This window comes from Austrofundulus limnaeus, unplaced genomic scaffold (assembly GCF_001266775.1).
Source record: "Austrofundulus limnaeus strain Quisiro unplaced genomic scaffold, Austrofundulus_limnaeus-1.0 Scaffold54, whole genome shotgun sequence".
Lineage (NCBI taxonomy): Eukaryota > Metazoa > Chordata > Actinopteri > Cyprinodontiformes > Rivulidae > Austrofundulus > Austrofundulus limnaeus.
In genome coordinates, this window is record NW_013952456.1 from 928,701 (window position 1) to 943,979 (window position 15,279).

Below are 15,279 nucleotides of genomic sequence, written 5' to 3' on the forward strand. Positions count from 1 at the left end.
AAGGTAGAAATGACTCAGCCTGTAACTGAAAATATGGATGGAGGACAACAGAGCTGCTTCATGGAAGAAGAACCCCAGCTTGGCCTGTTAGCCTTCGCGCTAGCCCTCACGCTATATAGCCTTAATGCCATATATAGCTATATAGCCCTAATGCCAAATGGTAACACCTCATGTTCATGCAGAATGTCCCTCCAATAAAATCTGGGGTATTTTCTGAAGTCTGCATGAATCGGAATGCTAAAATATGCATCACGTAAATCCAGAGATGTGAAATAATCATTCTCTTGGATAATGTCTGATAGCTTTGTGAAAACAGCTCCATCTTGAAATGCTCATCTCTGTTTTCTTTTAAGGCAGTCAAGCCATTTTCAATTTTGCTGCATTCTTTCTTRCAAAGCTGGTCACTAACAGCAATTTTGCAGGTTAACCATAGCACAGAATTGAATTTGCAGCTGTACATGCTTCTTCTGCCATAGCTGACACAGCAATTCTGTACACACTGTYTTCAAGAAACCATAGCACAGTATTGAACACAGTTGCACCTTGTATTAGCCATAAGGGAACTGTACATTGCCAAACTTGGGACTTGAACCCATGACCCTGAGATTAAAAATCTCATGCTTTACCAACTGAGCTAGTTGGRCTCTTCATCTAACAAATTTATTCAGCCCCTTCAGATTTAGAATAGGTCTGAGTTTACCATTCAATTTTTTTTTTGGTCGAACAAAAATATTAGAGATGAACTGGCCTGAAACAGGTTCCACTATCCTGATAGCACCTTTGGCTATCATGTTCTGAATCTACATATCAAGCATWTCTGACTCATACTCTGAGAACTGAATTTTTGATGGTATTTGACAGCTGAAGTGRTTCAGTGACAAAGTCTATTTTATAGCCTGAAACAGAGCTCAAAACCCACTGATCTGCTGTGATGCTTTCTCATTCTCTTATGCAATAGGCTAGTTTACCAGCAGTCATGTGTGTGGTCCACTGACCCGTTTGTCAATCACGATCAGGGGTTTGCCAGCCTGTCCCCTCTGATCCATGGTGTCTCCCATCTTGAAGCTGGTGTAGGCTCCTCTCTGGGACCCTCGTYGGGAGTACGGTCYCCGCCAAATCCAGCGCCGGCCTCTCACGCTTCCTCTAGCAGTCTGGAAAACATTATACTYGCTGTTGTTGTACCTCCCAGGAACACCTAGGTGAGGATAACCAACAGATACCTYAGCCAGTTCATTAATCTCTTTGATCCACTTAACCAAGTTATCATCAAACAATTTTGCTGAAATTAGCATGTCAAWGGAACACAAAGAGGYGTATATYCCTTGTAATCTTGGCCGGATTAAATAACGTCGTCTCACCGACAATGAGTGCATAGTATGCCTTAACAGGCTAATAGCATCAGACAACAACATCTTGTGCTGAACTCTCTGCGCCACCAGCAGAAACRCAGTACAGGAATCATCCCAGCGGCCAACATCTGCTGTAATTTCTGAAAACCCAAATCAGACTGCTAGACCCTTTTTTGCTGCCAAATTTCCTCATTAACTTTGGGTGCCAAAAGCTTAAAATTAAAATTATTGGGACGAGGGCATTTATCAGTAAGACTCTTCACCGAGTCCCCACTTATTCTTTTTACACATCCCAAATCCACAATAGAGGCTAAATTATTAGCTATTGCAGGTTCAGTTTTCACCTCTGAGTCAGCCTGACTGAGCCACCACTAACTCAGCTTTGACTCCTGTAACAGGGTTCTAATTTTCATTTAATCRTTTGCTATTGTTTAGAAGAAATTGTGGTATTTGTGTTTAGCTAGCCTGCTAAAACTATTTGCCTAGGTATTACTCACACATTTTAAAATCGAATTACTTGTCCTTCAAAACTTAAGATCAGCATACTATTTAGATTTAGGTTGGTGAGTTTCATGGCGATTGAACTTTAAAGAAAAAAATGAAACTTTTAGGTGGAAATGGGCATGGCCTACAGTAGAGTTGGTCAATCTTGGTCTTTAAGGACCGCTGTCCTACATGTTTTACTTGTTTCCATTTTCCATTATATCTGATTCAGTGATTGAATTCTGTTATGGACTAATTATCTATCTCTTTCACCTTGACGCTGTCCAGTACTCATACTGTATACCTTATGATCAATGCTAATCTGTTTTGTCCCAGACAACAGGACTCCGCAACGGACTGACCTCTCTTGTTTGATAAGAAACTCTTTGAGCTGAGAGCCCTGTGATTGGCTGGGCAGTACATTCGTTGATCTGTGATTGGTTGTAAACTGTCACATGGTGTTAACATAATGTTATATCACTGGATGTTTCTGYTGACGAAGGCAGCCACAAGCCCGACAGACTTCACGATTGAYGTCTGTTTGTTTTGTTGCTCAAGATTAAATCATTATGGCGACCATATTCGTAGACTTTCTGTGCATTATTCCAACGTGTTTCTGCATTCTTGATAAACTTGCCATGACAATTCCCTTCTCAATTTCTGGACAAGCTTGGTAATCACACATCTATTCAAATTGTAAATGTAATAATAAAATAATATGCTTTATTGACTGCCTATGTACAGTTTAAAACAGAACACTGATTTAAATGAAAAGTATTCTGAACATGTAAACATAATTTATTGACTTCAATTTTCATGCTGCTAGCACCTTCCTGTATAATATTATAACTAACATTCATATTCATAATGATTTTTTGGTATCTATTTATGGTCTGGTTAGGGATGTTTTGACTGAGCCAAATTGTTACTTGTCCCTTTATACTGTTTGTGTACATTGTTCAAATTTTGTACAGCTAGCACATTCCTTTCTCAAGTTACGACTAATATTCATATTCATATTTATTCATTGATTTTAGCTATCTTTTTACAGACTGGTTAGGGAAGTTTTGACCAAACCTAAGTGTTACATGTCCTTCCATATGTACGGCATTCAAATTTTGTGAAAAACCTTCCTTTCTTAAGTTATGACTAAAATTAATCTTAAAAAAGCTTAGGTGCTTCCTTCCCAACTCAACCAAGTTACTCCCCGCTACACCCAGCTCCTTCAAACCCCACCATCAATCTGACCAGTCATGTCTTGGGTCAACTACACCCACAGCAGTCAAACAGACCAATGATTTCTGCCAACTCTTTCCACAAAATAATAAACTCCTACTTAGTGACTGCAGAGACYCCCTTCTCCATCGCTGGCCTATACCATGTGACTCAGTAATGACCACAGGTTTTATGATGTAAGCCAAAAGATTTTGTGACTTTCACAAAATGGGGGCTGCTGTGGCGGAGTGGTTGGGGGAGTTGTCCTGGAACCGGAAGGATGCCAGTTTGATACCCGATCCAGCCGTCTCAGTTGTTTTGTCCTAGGGCAAGACACTTCATCCGCCTTGCCTACTGATGGTGGTCAGAGGGTCCGGTGGCGCCTGTGCATGGCAGCTTCGCTTCAGTCAGTGTGCCCCAGGGCAGCTGTGGCTACAATGTAGCTTACCATTATCAGTGTGTGAATGTGTGTGTGAATGGGTGAATGACTGTAAGTGTAAAACGCTTTGGGGTCTGGAAGGACTTAAAAGTGCTGTATAAGTTCAGTATCATTTACCATTTCCCATACACCTCTATACTCGTAAGGTGTATTTACTGATAAGAAGTTGTCAGAGTGGAGCTCTGATAAAAGGCTGGATCACAATGAAGAATCATAGGCAAGGCTGATGATAATCTGGCGATGGGCAGAGGTGAGGGGCTGACTTAAATAGTGGAGAACGCAGGTGATGTGAATGAGCTGACTGCATGAGTCAATGGCAGGAGGAGCAGAAAACAAGAGCAGGCAGGGGCAGACTGTGGAAAATTGACACAATCATAACATTTACTGTCATCTTAATATCTTCTCTGTAGTCCCTGCGGTTTGGGCTGCAGTATGAGTTTTACAGGCAGAAGCAAAATAATAAAAACAATAACAAAAAAACAGAACAGATTCAGTAGGGTTCCTTGCACCGTTGGATGCAGCAGCGTTCCCCTGCTCTGCGGGCTTGGACCCCTAATAAACACAGAAGACAATCAAAAATAAACCAAAACCATGGATCCTGACACTTGCTTTGCTGCTCAGAGATGTAACGGCAGCAAGTGGACTTCAACTGACAAGAAACTGTATTTAGATAAAAAATTCCCAGTTTACTGGTTTACTGTAGCTCACAACCAAAAACCAAGATCCCATGACTGAAACATTTCCTCCATGAGGTTGACAGATTCAGATTTGAAGATAAGGTAAGGCGCTCCATCATTAAAGTAGCACATGGAGCAGGGCATGTAATGCTGCATTATGTAAAAACGCAGCAATATGTAATAATGTAATAAAATATGGCTTCAAAATGTAATAATTCAGTACTAAAACCGCATATGTAATAATTGACGCAAAATGTAATAAAAGTCTTCAACGAATTTTGTAAAACTCTCAGCTGCATTATCAAATAATATTATTACATTTTGCAGCAATTGTTACAAAATGCAGTGGTTGCTGTTTATATAAATTATAATATAATAATGTAATAAATTATCACAAACCAGTGTTTGTGTTCACCCTAATCAATGCACTTGTAATAACGATCATGTTGCAGATACTACACATTTAAATCTTTGAAACTTTGATCAATAAATGCCAAACTTTTCATTATTTAGTTGCCTATTCATAACCAGATTCCTCTGTATTAATCTATAAGTTGTTCAAGGCAGAGACGATCACATAAACAGTTTTTTTAACTGACTGGATTTTTAAAAAATGCTAATCCATGCTTTAAAAATCAAATGAAAGGCTGGAAAATGTTTCTGTTAACAAAGCATTTCCTCAGAGATGCAGGATTTTATCAGAGGGTAGCTAAAAGCATCACGCACATTGCCCACACAAATGCAGGCCACATGCGTGCAATGCGTGTGGCACCACACACCTTAACAATCAGGTCCTGATCAACACAATGCCACAGAGCGTAGCTCTAGTCTATTCCTAACCTTAACCATTTCTAGTCTATACCTAACCCTAACCTGAATCAAAACTTAATTCACACCATACCTCTAAACCTAACTAGTAAAAGTGCAGTAGAGCTGCAAAAAAGTTAGGGCCAGCTAAATGTCCTCATTTTGTTGTTAAAAAATTATGATGGTCCTCAATCAGAAGTAGAAACAAGTAAACACACACACAGCCCTCCCCAGCTAATTCTTGTCCTCTTAGCTTCTCTGTATGTATAGGTTTGAGTCATGTATTTATTTCCTTCCCAGTTTTGTGTCTCAGCCATAATACTGCACACTTTCTGTCCCTTTCTCTTTGTACTGAATTAATCTTTTACATTAGCAGTCATGTCAGAAATCAAAAGGCTTTGCATTACAAGTTGATCTAACTCAGAAGGGAATTGAGAGCACATTAGATGAGAACAGAAGAAAATTATTCAAATTGCAGTTAAGATGTAAACAAGGAAACCCATCTGAGTTGCCAAGGTTTGATTCTCAGTGTTGCAACACTCTGATGTAGAACATAAAAGTCTTTATTGCTCAACTGTGTTTGAGTTGTTTGAAGATGGGAGGGGTACATTGGCTCTTAAAGGGTCTTTGATTAATTTTTTAGCAAGCTTTTATGAAATAAGAATAAATGTATTCAAATGTAAATATTTTTGAAAAAAAAAGAACAATTTCACATGTATGTGAGAAGTTTCGATATGTAATCTAAATGCATTGGAGGGAAAGACCAAATCTGTTTCTGTCTTGTGATTTTATTGAGACCAGATTGTCCAGAGAGGAAAAACCCCTCAACTAGTGTCCAAGATCATCCATAAAACCCCTTCATCAAAGTTGTGCACAGATCTGAGCTCCACATTGACATTTCTTCCTGACAGTGAGGATACAGACGGCATAGTCTGATCTGAAAACATCTGACAATGAAAGAAAAAAGGCTTTAATTAGGGTGGCCCTGAAAAACCCAGACACTGTTTAGAATACATCTCCCAAAAGTACAACAGTATGGAAGCAGAATTGTGTAACATATGAGACAAAACTTTTGCAGACTCTCAGCAATGCAGGGGGATTGAACTAGAGACTACAAATCAACTAAACAACTAATAACTTGCCAAATTATTTTGAAAACTTAAAGGGAAAGTGATGTTATATCAAGTAGTTTTCACCAGGGCAGGGATAAAGGTAACTGGTACGGTTCAGGACGGTCCGGTGCTGCGTACCCCTAAAAGATTCTACACCGGAAAGCTGCATCAAGAAGAGGGATGAGTGGCTGTCTGCTATTAATTTGTTATCAGTCACGGCCGCACTTTGTGTCAGAATAGATCCGTTGGCAGTTTAAAACACAATTTAATCTGTTTATAAATAGCTTTATTTTTCTCATTCCAAATAGTTTCTGAACTCTCCATGCTGGAGCCTCTGTTCTTGCCTCTAGCCAGGGGCAGACTGGCATACATATTTACCGGGGAGTTCCCAGGTGGGCCACCAGTGGTTCAACCAGTGGAGGTGCTGCTGCGCTCAGCCCATAGTCACACAGTGCGCGCCTGTTTTGCTGTGTCACAATGCGTCAAACATCTTCTCTCCCACACACCAGTCAGCTGATCTGCTCAAGGCATGGCCACAGAGTAGACCTAAACTCATGATGAGTGCTACAAGGCCAACCAGCTGAAGAGATCATGAGCTCAGCCTAACAAATGAAAAAGTCTCTGCAGCGTTTATTAATAACTCAGCATGTCACAAACCAGAAATGTCTTGTTCCTACTAGTGCTAAATCTCTGTCTCTCACATCCGACAGAGAGATGTACAATGCKGTGGCCCTAGCTCACCATTCTTTCATGGACCATAACCTGTCAATCTGGGGGGGGGGGGGCAATGTCCCCAACACCCATAAAATTGGTGGTCCCACCAGTTTTGTCCTATTGAGTCCCTTTTGCTTTGTGCTCACTTTAATTTCATCTAGCTATTTAAGATTAGAAGAACCTAATAAATATATATTTTTGAAAAACTAAAAGTTAAAATTATAAATAGATATTTTACTTAAAATNAATAGATATTTTACTTAAAATTAAAAATAAAACTTAAATTCTAGTCCCTCTGAATAAAGACAAACAATACAAAACAAATATCCTCAACATCAAGATGCAGGTTCTGCAGAAGTTAGAAGCACGAAATATAWAAATACTGTATATTACTCTAAAAATGATAAAATAATATAATATAAATACTATATACAGTATAAGCTAAAAACAATGACAGGATCCTTGAGTTTTGGTTATTGTTTATGGGTTTTTGTAATATTCATGATTCTTTGTGATGTTCGGTGGCATGGTAACAAACCAGCCCCTTGCTTTTCACTTTGCTTCATACAGAGGGTCTGGACTCTCGGCTATTGAGAAATGATTTATTACTCATAATTTGGAAGCCTTTTCAACACGGACCGAGTAGCTTAATTCAATTCCACCGCTACTATTTCTAAACCACAGGCAGAGTAAATTAGCGCAGATAATTGACATCATCATTCAAAACTCCTCTCGTTCGCTTGTTAAAATTCTACTTGAGAAATCCATGTGAATGTGAGAAAGCCCTGATGGAGCAGAAGAAGGGAGATTAGAGCRGAATTGCTTATGAAGGCAATAGTCAGGTTAGTTATTCAGATTCCTTGTTCCATTTTTGCTCCATATTTTTTTATATTCCCTTTGTTTAGTTTCTTTGTCATGACTTTTTACTCCTCAGTTAGCTCTCTGTGTTTTTCCTGTCACCAAACACTCACCTGTTGCTACTTGTTAATCAGACCAGCTGCCTCTAATTCTCTCGTTAGCCCAGTTCCTATATTCAGTCTCTTTCCATCTCCACCTGCTGGTTCATTGCATGGTTCTCCACCATCTATCTATTTCTATACCTATTTTTTATTTTTTATTTTTTTTTGTTTCTGCTCTCGTAGGAGTAAGATGCTTCTCCCTTCTTTCCTGCCCTTACTTGTCTTTCCCTGCTTTGCTGCTTGGAGCCTTCTCTACATTTTTCATCCGAAACCAGAAATTATGAATATTTTGTTCTTATGAACTTGGTTAGCTGGTTTCTCAATAAAACTTTTGGAACAAAGTTTTTTCTTCTTCCATGGGAGGACATGTCAAAGGTAGGACCTCTGTTCTTCTCTGTTCTGGATATACATTTCGACTCTGATCACTGGATTCTACAGTTTGGCTKGGTGGTCTTCTGGTGTTCTACAAAACAGCGTCGGTGGCTTTGCACTTTCTGGCTGACTGACTGACTGGATGGATGGCTGTATTCTATCAGCACTTGGACATTGGGCCTTGAACGAGCTGGACTCGGTCTGCAAGCGGTTCTACTGAGGGCCGCGGGCCGGCTGTGGTCCCTGGACTTTGCTGACCAGATGGAATTCATCTTGGAGAAAGCTGATGAATTGGCTCGGCGGTATGTGTCCACACCATTTGTCTGATTGGATTTCGCCACCTTGAGAGTTTCCAGCAGACATTAAGGCAGAGGGAAAATTGTTTATCTTCTGTCTGTCCTCTCTGTTCCCAAAACAACTGATTAGAGAATCTGGCTCTCCCTTGGCAACGGCCTTGGATCTGTTGGCAAAATCCTTCATGGTTGGAACATGTTGACACGGCTCTCCCCCCACCCCCTCCCTCCCTCCTCCTCCCCACTCCCTTACCCGTATGGTCTGACTCCTGAGGAAGCTGAGGGCCCACAGAATGAACAATTGACCATCAATATTCTGAACTTTGGCTGCGCTGGCCTTGGGGACTGGATTCTTTGGGCCCCTTAAAACTCACTTACTCCTCTGGCTAATAATCTTGCTCTATGCAGAGGTTTTTTCATAAACACTATAGTGTGTCACAGTGTTGATAAGATGTTTCTGCTTTTTTCCTCATTTTCCCTTGTGTGTTTTTTAGTTTTTCTGTTTTCTGTTTGTCTAAAGGTAGCGCAACTGTGTTTGCTGYATGATCTGTCTTAACTGCCCCTTCCCTGAATGTACAGCACCTTGTRAATTTATTTCTGTGAAAGGCGCTATATAAACAAAACTTTACTTTCTCATTTACTTACTTACTTACTTACTTACTTACTTACTTACTTACTTACTTACTTACTTACTTACTTACTCACTATCTCAGTCCTTCATGTCTCCCTGGATCTCCGTGTGTTTTATAGGCCACATCAGTGTTTTGTTAAAGGGGCAATATTATGCGTTTCTCAGGCATATATTTAAATTCTATATCATGATAATGTAACTATGTCACCTTCAGTTGTTATTAAAATGTTGTYTATATGTTTAATTAGAAAATAAACTTGACTTCTCATCAGTAAGATATAAATGGCAAAGATACAGATCCCARCCAAGCAAAACCAGGTAGGAACAGTGTGTACAGTCCTGCAATCACTATAAAAGTGTTCTAATGGAGTGTAAGACATTTTCTTGGAGAGAGTTTTGCAAAGAAGTTAAGTGCGTAGTGCCTCTTCTAAGCTGTACAAACTTCTCAGAAAGGGTACAGGCAACTATTTATCCTTCATTGTTCCACCAGAAGGATTGCCAGTCACACAGACAAGTGTGCTTCAGGATCTTCTCCATGTACGTAATGGTAAAATGGTAAATGAACTGTACTTATATAGCACCTTTCTATCCATCCAGGACACTCAAAACACTTCACACTACAGACATTCACCCATTCACACTCACAATCACACACTGATGATGGCAATCTACAATTGTAGCCACAGCTGTCCTGGGGCACACTGACAGAGGCGAGGCTGCCATACACAGGTGCCACCGGATCCTCTGACCACCATCAGTAGGCAAGGTGGGTGAGGTGTCTTGCCCAAGGACACAACGACGACTGAGTCGACTGGACGGGGATCGAACCAGCGACCTTCCGGTTCCAGGACAACTCCCCCTACCACTCCGCCACAGCCGCCCCCATTTTGTGTAAGTCACAAAATCTTTTGGCTTACAATCATAAAACCTGTGGTCATTACTGAGTCACAAGGTATAGGCCAGCGATGGAGAAGGGGGTCTCTGCAGTCACTAAGTAGGAGTTTCTTATTTTGTGGAAAGAGTTGGCAGACTGGGATAGAACCAGCGAGCTTCCGGTTCCAGGACGACTCCCCTCACCACTCTACCACAGCCGCCCCTATGTACCCATGTACACTTTCCTGGGGAAGAAGAGACTTTACAGCCTGTCACAGTCACTAACTCAAATCCAACAGAGARCTACTGGAACAGAGCTGTAAATATTATTACAAAAGGCAAAGTAAAAGGGGCAATTAATATGTTTGACCCATTCAAAGCTTATGGACTAGATGGTATTTTTTCAGCTCTTCTCCAAAGGGGACTGGAATTGCCTCTAGCCACAATTACTAGAATATATATTGCTTATCTAGTGAATGGCTATGTACCAGTTGAGTGGAGGACAGCAAAGGTTGTCTTTCTGCCCAAACCTGGCAAGCCAACATATAAAGAAGCAAAATCTTTAAGACCCATCAGCTTAACATCTTTCTTGCTGAAGGAAATGTAGAGGTTTATAGATCAACATCTAAGAGATGGTATTTTAATGCTATCACATTTTAAGTCCTAAACACCATGCATATCAGGCAGGTCTTTCTACAGAAACAGATTTACATGATGTTGTTTTGCGAATAGAACAAAGTAAGTAAGTAAGTAAGTAAGTAAGTAAGTAAGTAAGTAAGTAAGTAAGTAAGTAAGTAAGTAAGCAAGTAAGTTACGGTAAGTTTTATTTATAAAGCGCCTTTCACAGAAATATATTCACAAGGTGCTGTACAATCATTATCAGTATAAAATGGTGGAAAGAATAGAATGAAACAGAAAAACAATTAAACATAAGCAAAGAAAATTTAAACGTCAAATCAAGAATTAATTTCTAAAATTGTAAATCAAACACAAGGTCAATGCAGGTCAAAATATACAATAATACACAAAAACATAATGAATGCGGGAGATAAAAATATGGTGTAAGTTCATAATAAAGAAAGCACAGCCTGGTATGTGGACAATATGCGCTTGGCTGCTTTTTGGACATACAGGAGGCGTTTGACNTTATTTATAAAGCGCCCTTCACAGAAATATATTCACAAGGTGCTGTACAATCATTATCAGTATAAAATGGTGGAAAGAATAGAATGAAACAGAAAAACACTATTACACATAAGCAATGAAGATTTAAACATCAAATCAAGAATTAATTTCTGAAATTGTAAATCAAACACAAGGTCAATGCAGGTCAAAATATACAATAATACACAAAAACATAATGAATGCGGGAGAGAAAAATATGGTGTAAGTTCATAATAAAGAAAGCACAGCCTGGTATGTGGACAATATGCGCTTGGCTGCTTTTTGGACATACAGGAGGCGTTTGACAATATAACTGTAGAATTTGGCTTGTTTTCATGYTTCGGAAAAGGAAAGCATCTTCAACTCTGGGGAACTGTTAAATAACCATTAACCTCAGACGGGGCTGTCCTCAAGGAGCAGTAATCTCACCCCTCTGCTTACGGACTTTCCTGGTTGTTGACAGCCTAYTACAGTAAGTGAGTTGAATAGATCTAGACTYGATACACAAGGGTATGCAGATGATTTGGTCATACTTATAGAAGGCTTCTGCCTGTATACTGTATTTAACCTCTATGTAAAGTYTATCTAGACAGTAAGCTTAACTGGAAAAGACATGTAAATGAAAAGTGCAAGAAGGCAGCAATGTGGTTACACCAGTGCCGTAGAATTGCAGGTAGTTGTTGGGGTGCTACCCCAAATGTTATCAGATGGATCTACACAGCCATAGTCTGCCCCATGCTATGCTATGCTGTTTTAGTGTGGTGGGGTCAAGTTCAAGTTGGGGGTGGTAAGAGTGGTGCTCACTCACCCATGTATGCAACAAATGGCCTGCCTGAGCATCACAGGTTCCATCAAAACAACACCCACAGCAGCCATGGAAGGCCTACTGAACCTGACTCCACTGGATTTACCCATCTTGCCCCGGATTTACACTACATGCGACTCCGCTGTGCTGCGGTGTGCAGTTCGCGGCTGTTGTTTGCAACCCAATTTATACAGCCTCAGCTCCACTCCGGTGCGACACACAGAGGAGGGAGCATGTGCAGGAAGGAGCTCGCGCAGTAAATCCAGCGACAAATGTGGAAGTCAGAGCAAAAAATAATTAATTCTGTGAAAGATGAACTCCAAACACAGCTGAAAACATTGATATAAAAGCTTTTGATATCTATAGTTGAAACTGTATCGTCTTTTTGAAACTTCTGATTTCAAAATAAAATCCACGTGTATCGTGTGTGTACACATGTGCTTCATGTTACATGTTGCCAGCTGCTTTCCAAACAGAACGATACATTCTGACAGCATTTGTGTAGAAGTATATCCATGTATTTATCAATATAGCTGCAATTTTGACAAAATTATGGTGCCTTATTTTGAAAATACTGATGTTGTGGTCGTTTCTCTTCCTGTTGGTGCGACGTAATCTTTAAAAATTKACTCTGGCGCAGCTCCGGCGTCCGGCAGAAATAGGATCGGATCTAATTTTGCCGGATCACCATCCGCTCACCACCGCCATGCGGACCCAGTGATAATAGTAATAATAATTACTATTATTATTATAATTTCATTTATTATAATGGCTGCATATTTGCTGCGGAGGTCGTACTGGAGCGGAGTGGAGCCGGAMTGCATGTWGTGTAAATTAGGGGTTAGGGGAGGCTGCACCCAGTGCAGTAAAGTTACGCCAGTCTGGTAGGTGGAAAAAACTATCTGACTCACAGCACACTATGAATCTGGGACTAGGCAGTTGCTGCTGTTCTAGTAACTGCAGGACCTGGAGAAAAAATGGTAAAAAAAATACAATTTTGAACCAAATTTTAAGATGGCTGTGGCAGAGTGGTTAGGGTAGTCGTTCCTTTGGTGCGAGAGTTGGCGGTTTGATTCCCCGTCATTCAGTCACATGTCAAAGCGTCCCTGGGCAACATACTGAACACCCACTCACTCTCATATGTGGCCCATTTGTGTATGAATGTTATTTAAAGCACTGATTCGTCTATAGATTGATTCACCTGTATTAGCTTTGTAGTGAGATCTGATAAAGTGCTGTGTGAATGAATAAATGAGGACACAGATAAGGTGCTTTGAGTATCCTGGTTGGACAGAAAAGTGCTATATAAGTACAATACATTTACCATTTACAGAGATTGAAGATTTGTCTGCCTGGATTAACGTCTTTTTGATGGACATACCTTCCAAATATTTTACTGTTTTACTGATAGATCCCTTCTGAAGGGGTAAGAAGGTGCAGGAGTGCTGATTTTGCACAACCATAGTGAGAGAGAGAGTACAGATCCCCACTAGGTGGTTTTGTAAATGTATCTCAAGGTAAATGCTGTCCACCTGYGTGTGGCATCTCTCAAAGACCTTCAATGTACACAAGAAGGAAATATTCATCCTAAWAGATAGTCAAGCTAATATTAGAGCTCTCCGAGGGCCACATTTTACATCACTACTGGCTTGSGAGTCTGCCGAAGCAGTCAACCAACTGGGGAGAGACAACAGTGTTACTGCTAAATGGTTACCAAGACATACTGGCATCAATGGTACCAAGGGAGCTGACTACCTTGCAAAAGCTGGCAGTCAGGCTCACTTCAAAGGACCAGAGCCTGTTGTGGGTACCTCAACAACAGTCTGTTGGACTGCCCTACAGGCCTGGATTAGATGTCAACACTCAATCCGCTGGAGGGAGCTGACGGACTGTAGACAGGCACAAGAACTGATTAACGGCCCAAATGTAAGGTTTGGGAAAGCTCTCATTGCCCTGACAATGAAAACTCTAAGTTCACTGGTTGGAGTCCTAACTGGGCACAACCTGCTCAACCACCACAAAATGGTGATGGGACTTCATGACAATGGTCTGTGTGATGCATGTGGCACTGAATTAGAGACCTCTTTGCACTACTTAGGCCACTGCCTGGCTTTGAGCAGTCAAAGGAAAAGAATTCTTGAACACCTTTATGGATCCTGAGAAGCTCAGAACACTGAGTGTTTCTAACATGTCCTTCACAACAGATTTGAATAATGCTCAGTGTCTTTTTGGGGAGAGCAATGGGCCTACTTAGAAGGCCCCCACTTATATGGGTTCTTTATCCATCCCCTCTCACCATAAACCATAGACCATGCACTTTCAGTCCTTCAGGGCCCAGGAAGTCTCCAGGCTGAAACATCTGGAGCACATCCCAGAATCCCAGGTTTCATTTTWAAAGTGTAAATCAGTCAGCTCAAATCCTGGCCAGGCATACATCAGGCTGCTGGATACTCAGTTTTTTTCTTAGTGCTTAGCTTTTATATGTGAAATAGATAAATGAAAAAAATACATGTTTATATTTACTTAAAATTTTTAATAATTCAAGAAGGATCAGATGGTCATGTTACATGAATACGACATTTATCTTTATTATTATTATTATTTTAGAGTTTGAGTTACAGTTAGCCAGGAAACTAATTACGACTAATATTGTTGTGCTTACAGTTTAACTGTTTCCCTTTTAAGGAGATAAATTTACGCTCCATAAGTCTTCTGCATGCAGAAGTGAGCCAAATAAGGCATGTTTGGGGAAGGGAGCTTGGAGGCAAAGAGTCTGAAATTATTTCTGTGTAGTCTGACCCCAAACATCACCTCTCAACCTCCTTGTAAAGAACAGTTTTATGCCCCCTTTTTTTCTCTGAGTTTCTTCTAAGCCAGGGGTCTCCAACYTTCATCTCCTTAAGAGCTACTTTCACAAAATGAAATTGTCYGAGAGCTACTTTTTGCAACATTTAAATTTAAACCTAAACCATTGRAATAAGATTGTTTTGCACAAAAAACTTCAGTTCACATGAAACTATCACAAAATAMACTGAATTTACATGAATGGGGTTTTTGTGYTTATCCATTCATATTAGTTATTAGTATTTCACACTAATAACTAATAAGGGTTTAACTGTAAAAGATATGTGCACAAATAACATCGGGTGACAGGTCTCCAATTKTTTTTCTGCATTGTACACKCCAGCGGGAAGAAACCCCCTWTAGTGACGCAGMGGGAGAGGTTTCTCAGGAGTTTGGCRCAGTGTGTCTCAAGGGGYCATGAAARWTGTGAGCGAAAATGAATGCCAAACAACCACATATTGCGTRTTGTCTGCCGATCAACCATACTGAGCCCTAAACTGTTTGATTGCCAACCAGGGGGAAGGGACATCTATAAATTGATT

General features: G+C 40.3%; 1 non-coding gene across 1 annotated transcript; it reads right to left on the reverse strand.

Moving 5' to 3' along the window:
- Nucleotides 1–571: 571 nt before the first annotated feature.
- trnak-uuu (transfer RNA lysine (anticodon UUU)) lies at nucleotides 572–644 on the reverse strand. The gene has a single exon. It is a non-coding gene; the product is annotated as a tRNA-Lys (tRNA).
- Nucleotides 645–15,279: the final 14,635 nt, after the last annotated feature.